The sequence below is a fragment of the Elephantulus edwardii genome, unplaced genomic scaffold, assembly GCF_000299155.1.
Source record: "Elephantulus edwardii isolate Elephantulus edwardi_28Jun2011 unplaced genomic scaffold, EleEdw1.0 scaffold00108, whole genome shotgun sequence".
Lineage (NCBI taxonomy): Eukaryota > Metazoa > Chordata > Mammalia > Macroscelidea > Macroscelididae > Elephantulus > Elephantulus edwardii.
The window spans coordinates 1139553-1147023 of NW_006399858.1; positions in this window are offsets into that span (position 1 = coordinate 1139553).

Consider the following 7471-nt stretch of genomic DNA (forward strand, 5'->3'; position numbering starts at 1 on the left):
TTCCATCTTCTTTTAATACTTCCTGGATCATTTAATATTCTGCCCAAAGCATCCTTGATTACAGCAACTCTAGGTTTGAATCTGTTCTTCAGTTCCTTATTATTGTTCTATCCTCTTGTTCTATTGACACTTTAATCTTTATATAGTGACCTCCCTTGTCCTATGTGATGGTCTTTGGACTGAAATTTATTTTAGAGTTTAATATAGCTACTCTTGCTTTTTTATTGTTGCCATTTCCTTGGTATATTTTTCCCACCCTTTTATTTTTAGTCTTCCTTTATCTTCACTTTCCAGATATGTCTCTTGTAAAAAGTATATTGGTGGATTTTGGTGTTTTTGTGGGGTTTTTTCCTATTCAATCTGCTACTCATTTTCTCTTTAGTGGTGTATTTAAATCTTTTATATTCAGTGTGATTATTGAGAGGCAAGGTTTTATTGCTCTGATTTTTTTTAGTTCTTTTCAGTGTTGTTTATAGTTATTTTGGTCCATGTTTCTTTCTGTGTCACCTCTGTAAGAAGGATGTCTCTCAGTGTTTCCTGCAATGCTGGTCTTGATTTTACAAACTCTCTTAGGTTCTGTTTTTCTGGGAATTTCTTGATTTCTCCTTCATATTCTATGGGCAGTTTTTCTGGATATAATATTCTTGGTTAAAAGTTGTTTTGAGTATTCAATATATGTCATTCCACTGTCGTCTTGCTCCCATTGTTTCTGCTGAAATATTAGTACTAATCTTATTTGCCCTCCCCTATAGGTTACTCTTTGTTTCTCCCTCAGTGTTTTCAGAATTCTCTCCTTATCTTTGGTTCTGACAAATTTAACTAACAATATGCCTTGGTGTTTTCCTTTTGGGGTCAATTCTATATGGTGTTTGCTCAGCTTCTTGAATATATATTCTCTCATTATTCATTCACATGGAAAGTTTTCTTCTCATTACTCTTCCAAAACTTTTTTGGTGCCTTTACCTGCTTCTTCCTGTTCTGGGATTACAATTATGTGAATATTATTTCTCTTCATACTGTCCCACATTTTTCACATGTTTTCTTTTTTTTTTCCTTTCCTTTTTGATTCTGCTTTTTCCCCCCAAGCAGATCAGAAGATCAGATCTATTTTCTTTTACACTGGTTCTGTGTTCCATCCCTTCAACTCTATTCATGTGTCTCTCCATCATGTTGACAGCATCTGAAACGTTGGACCTCATATTTTGGATTGTGGTTTGTTTGTTTGTTTGTTTTTTTCCAGATTCTCTAATGCCTCTTTTGTTTTCTCTGAATTGTTTTAGATTTTTTTGAAGCTGCTCATGTGTTTTGCTTCCAGTGTCCTGTAATTCTTCAAGTTTGTCTTTCACTCATTGAAAATATTCAATTGTTGTTGTTTTTAAATTATCTGTCAGAAAGTTCCATCATACTTTTTGGTTTCAGGAAATTCACTGACACGGTGTCCCTTTTTCTTGGTGATATCTTGCTTTGGACTTGTTTAGGGTGTGAGATAGTCTGCTTGTGACATTGCTATGGTAGAGTTTTTCATGCCTGAGGCAATAGCTGGTTCTTGATCCAAAGTCACTGCTTCAGAAGAGGGTTGGGTAGGAGCGCCTGTGGATGCATGTAGGGTAGACATAGGTGCAGATGCATGTAGGGCCAGGGGGTGGGTGGGTTTGCCACACAGATGCATATAGGAAGGGTGTTATGTGTGTCGACTTGAATACAAAACCAGAAAGCCTTGATTTTCCCCTCAAGAACTGTGTCTCCTATGTCACTTGACCTCCAGCTCTCTCCCTCCTGTAGGGATCCCACATGGTCCAGCAATCACTAGTGATATCCCCAAGTACCTCACTCACATTCCCACTCTCTTGTTTGCTCCTGGTGTGTGGGTCCTATTGCTGCATACTGCTCCCAGCATAGGCTCACTGCTCCCCACCGAGGCATGCTGCTCTCCTCTAAGGCACGCTGCTTCCCACTGAGGTTTGTTGCTGCCCACTGAGGCTAGCTGCTTCCATGGCTCCCGAACTAATTGTTTAAATCATTAATTCTCACTCAAATTCCATCTTCCAGCTTGCTCTGTGCACATTGCTCTATTTTCCTGAACTTTTTAATGAATTATTTGTCTCACTCGGTGTCACATGTCTTGAACAACATAGTTTTTAATGATGCTTTTAACTTGAGACTTAATCTTGGAAAATTATAGCTTGTAAGGCTCTGGTGGCCTTGAGACTTAACTTGATATTTAATCTTGGAAAATTACAGTTTGTAAGGTTCTAGTGGCAAGAAGCTGCCCTGCAATAATGAAGGCATGAAGTTTGAGGCCACCAGATGCTCCATGGAAGAAGGATGAGCAATCTCCTCCAGTGTAATTAATAGTCTCTAAAAACCCTCAGGTGTGTCAACTATGAGTTGGCTCCAACTCTATGGAACACAACAACAACAAGAAGAGGGTTTATATTTATAATCCAGTAGTGAAAATGCAAAACAAGTCCTGTTGGTATAATATATTGGGTTGCTAACTGAAAGATTAGCAGTTCAAATTCACTAGTTGATCCTCAGAAGAAAGATGGACAGTTTGTCCACTAAAATTTACAACCTTAGAAACCTAAAGAAGAGTTATCATGAGTCAGAATCAACTCCATGTGGTAGATAGATACTGTTTTATGTCTTTATAATGTGCTTCAGGAATAAAAAGACAAACAAAAAAAAGGTTTTCTATTTTAGAATGCCATTATTTGAGATTGTTCTGGAAATAGTACATATGTTTCAAAGCAGCTGGTTTGTTGGGCTTTTTTTGTCTATTAGGGTGTTTATTGTGAGGGAGGGGTCAAATATAAAGCACTTACTTCAAGCTGGTGTGTTCTTTCTTATGGACAAATCATTTCCTGCTAAAACATTTAATTAAGAGTGAGTCAGGATGATCCTGCCTCTGCCTGTGCCACATATAAGTGCTGAACACAGTGACAAAGTGAAGACAAGTGGGCTTCCTAACCAGGTCCCTGCCCCTGCCCATCTGGCCACCATAAAACCTACTCTTAACTTAACCAATCTTTCTTGCTCTATTTTATCGCATTCCATATGGAAAACAGTGACACACAGTGGGGAAGGGGGTGTACACAAAACACATATCCCTCAAAACAATTGGTAATTCTTGCCTCTAACAGGACTAACCTGAGGCAACTTCCCAGAAAACAGACAACTGGGAATATGAAAATCATAAGCTTGCTTTCCTAAGTGCAGGTGTTTTGTGGCTATTTTTATTAATGTTTTTTAAAGGTTGCATCCATTAGCACTCAAAATTCCATTGAGTTATAAAGCAATATAAAAGGAACAGAAGGGAGAAAATATCCAAAATCAGTGATAAAATTGTCCATTTCTTGACATCATTTTAGTTTCAGAGGCATAATAAAAAACATAATAAATAAAAAATGCAAAGGTTATGGAACATCAAAAGACCAGAACATCCATTATCATAAGAAGATGGTTTCATGGAAGAAACCTCTAAAGTAATATTGAAAAAGAAAAGACTATCACCACAGGTTATATTTAATAATAACCTTACAAAAAAAGAACAGATAAATCACACAACTAATACTGAAGGCAGAATATGCCTTAGTACAGAATCCCAGGAGAGCTTTAAGAATAAAAATGCCAGAAGGAACAAATGATGCCATTATTAATAAAGATACAGAATATTAAAGGAAAAAAAAACCTCCTTAAATTATCAGCTTTTTAAAATGCAAAGATAAAAAAATTATCAGTTAAATTTACATTAGCTACATATACTTCCTGTTTTGTTAACTTATTTTCTACATTGCTACAAATTTTGAAAAAAAAGAATTTCAGTGGTCAGTGTTTGGTGGAGCTTCCCAATTAAAACGAGCTTGGAAAGCATCCACTTTTGAAATTGAAATACCCTGCCTTCGGAAACCCTATGAATGTGGAGAAATGATGACAGCTATCCAAATGTTCGGATCATGTGCTCATAGGGTTGCTATGAGTCATCTATGGCTCGACAACACTTAAAAACAACATCTTAAAAACAGCAACAACATTATGATTAATGTCAATGTGTTATTTTTTACATCTGATTATAATTTTTTCTAAATTTTTCATGATTTAGGCGAATGTGGGACCCATATCGTTTTTGAAGCAAAGGATCTGAAGTGCTTAAACCAATTCCTTCTGCTTAGTATTTTTTAAAATATAAATTTTTCCTTGATAATATAAAAATCTAATTAAAATATTTCAAGCAGTCAATTGTTTTTTATTACCAAATGTTAAATAATAATTTTTCCTGTCTTGCTTTATATTTTCACTGAAAGGAGCTGTAGGGTAGGCATACACTGATTAGAGTGGCAACTTTTCTATTTAGGTTTATTTGGACATTTTCAGGTAAACAATTTTAGAGAAGTATTTCATTAAAAAAAATCATTGTTGTTAAGCAAATATTAATTGCATGGAAATATACCCAGGGATTTTGTAACAAGCTTCTTTTAGAAGCAATGTCTACCTGCTCCAATCGCTCTATTCAGTGAGAGGGCCTAGTGTTCCTCTCAGTGGGAGCTGCCACTGTAATGACACTTCACAGCAGAAATCCAGTTGGATGGTGCAAACTAGGATGAGAAATAATGTCTTTATGTTTAGAAAGCATCTCAAATCAGAAGGATTTCTAGTTGCAGTGAAAGAGTCCTATGATTTATCTTCAGAGGCAGCATTTGTTAACTGAACAAATTCTAACCAGAATTGAACATAAAATTACAAAACTTGGCTAGTGCCTTATTGTTGTTATTTGCCTTTGAGTCGCCTATAACTCATAGTGTCCCTATATGTACAACAGCTCTGGAGCCTGCACTGTCCTGAGCCAGTCTCACTGACTGTGATAACACCTACTCCCATTGCCTTAATTAGTGTATCAAACCATCTCCTTGGAGGTCTTCCTCTTCTGTGTTTTTCCTCCACCCTTCTAAGCATGTTGTCCTTCTCCGAGGATCAGTCCTTCCTGGCCACATGCCCAAAGTGTGTGAGACAGGGCTTCAAAATCCTAGCTTCTAAGGAGAAACTTGGTTTCACCTTCTCCAAGACAGACCTATTTGTTTCTTGATAGTTCATGGTATGTTCAAGACTCTTCTTCAGCACCTCAACTCAAAGGCATCATTTCTTCTGCCTTCCTTAGTCACCGTCTAGCTCTCTGTTAAATAGCAAGTAACTGTGAAGACCATGGCATGCATGAGTCACACCTTAGTCACTAGACTTAAATTGTTGTTTTTCAGTACTCTGGAGAGATCCCTGACAGCAGATTTACCTAATGCAATTCATCCTTTGATTTCCTGACTGTTGGTGCCAAGAGAGTTGACTGTGGAGCTGAGCAAGCTGTAACTGTTAACAACCTCAATCTCTTCTCCATTCATCATATTTCTGCCAATTGGCTTGGTGTTGAGAATCTTTGTTTCCTTGATGTTAAGCTTCAATCCATATGGAAGACTGCAATTCTTGATCTTCTGCAGCAAGCACTTCAGGTCTGCCTCAGTTTCAGCAACCAAGGCTGTATCTTCGGTAGAACATAAGTTGTTGATGAGTCTTCCTCCAATTTTGAGGCCACATTCCTCCTCATAAAGCCCAGCCTCCTGAATCATCAGTTCTGCATGTTGTTGTTGTAGTTGTTCTTATGTGCCACCAAGTTGCTTGTGACTCATAGTGACAACAGCTCTATACCCTGCTCCCATTATCCTAGTCACTGAATCAATCCATTTCATCGAGGATCTGCCTCTGTCTCTCCACCATCCCAAGCATGATGTCCCTCTCCAAGGACTGGTCCCTCCTTGCAACATGTCCAAAGTATGTCAGACAAAGCTTCAGAATCCTTGACTCCAAGGAGCAGCCTGCCTGATTTCACCATCTCATGGAAGAACATATTTGTTCTCCTAGCAGTCCATGGCATATGTAATACTCTTCTATAGCACCACAGCTCAAAGGCATCAAGTCTTCTATATTTCCTGGTCACTCTCTAGCTTTTTGATGCATAACAAGTAATTGAAAAGACTATAGTCTAGATAAGGTGCAACTTAGTCTCCAGACTGACATTGTTGCTCTTCAGTACATTGGAGAGGTCTCTGACAGCAGATTTTTCCAGTAAAATTAATCTTTTAATTCCTGGCTGTTGGTATCAAGTGTATTGACTAACAAACAAACTGAAGCTGTTAACAATCTCAATCTGTTTATTTTCTAGCATGATGCTGCCATTGCAAATGCAATGGAATGGGAGTTAAGTTAGTCTACATTAGGTTAGTTATGTTAGTGTCCTACATTGTATCTAACACAATTTCTATGATCTATAAACACTGAGTAAATGTAACCTAGAAGTATCCAATCCTTCTCCATCTCCCCAAAAAATACTGTTTCTGTAAAGAAAATGTCATACCTTTTCTTGTTGTTGATAAAAAGAAGAATGCTATTGCACTCACAATCAAAATGTCAATTGCAAGTTGTATCCTGAAGTACAGTGTTGTAACAGGATATTATCCACACACATGCAAGGAATACCTGTCAATACAACTATTATTCAAATATACATACCAATCTCGATAGCCAGAGAGGAAGAAATAAAAAACTTTTACCAAATCTTGCAGCCCATAGTTGACCAAACATTCAATTAAGAGGTGTTGATGGTAATTAGTGACTGGGAAGCAAAAGTTGAAAACAATTAAGAAGGAATGAATGATAGAAAGTATGGGCTTGGTGACAGAAATGAGGCTAGAAATAAAATATTTTCAATGATTTATTTATTGTAATAACCTTTTTAAAAATAAAACAATAACTTTACACATGGACCCCACCTGATGAAATGCATAAGAATCAGGTTAACTATACCTATGAAAGGAATCATTGAAAACGCTCAATATCAGCAGTCAAAATTAGTCCGGAGCAGACTGCTGGTCAGACCATCAGTTACTTATGTGCAAGTTCAAAGTGAGGACTAAGAAAATTAAATCAAGACCATGAGAACCAAAATATAGTCTTGAATATATTTGATCTGAATTTCACAATCATCTTAAAAATAGGTTTGGAGTATTGTGGGATGTTAGGCAAAGATGGACATGACTCAATGGGAATTAATACTACAAAACACAATGTATAGGATGTTTATATCAACACAAACTGAGTGAAAAGAAGTGTGAAATAAATGTATACAAATTTTACATGCAAACTAATATAAAATAAAGGAAAGTTTACTGAAAAAAAAAGAAAAGGAATAGATTTGGAGCATTAAACACCAATGATTAAAGACTAGATAAGATTTGTGGGCACTGACAGAGGAGAAAAAAAGAAAATAAAATGGGTGTCAGAATAGACTCTGAAAATGTCACTAGAGTACCAAGAAGACAAAACAAACAAACAAAACAAAATGGAAGATATAAGGAAACAAGAGAGTTCAGCAGAAGATTTCAAAAGGCAGCTTGAGAAGACAAAGCAAATATTATAATTGTTTTTT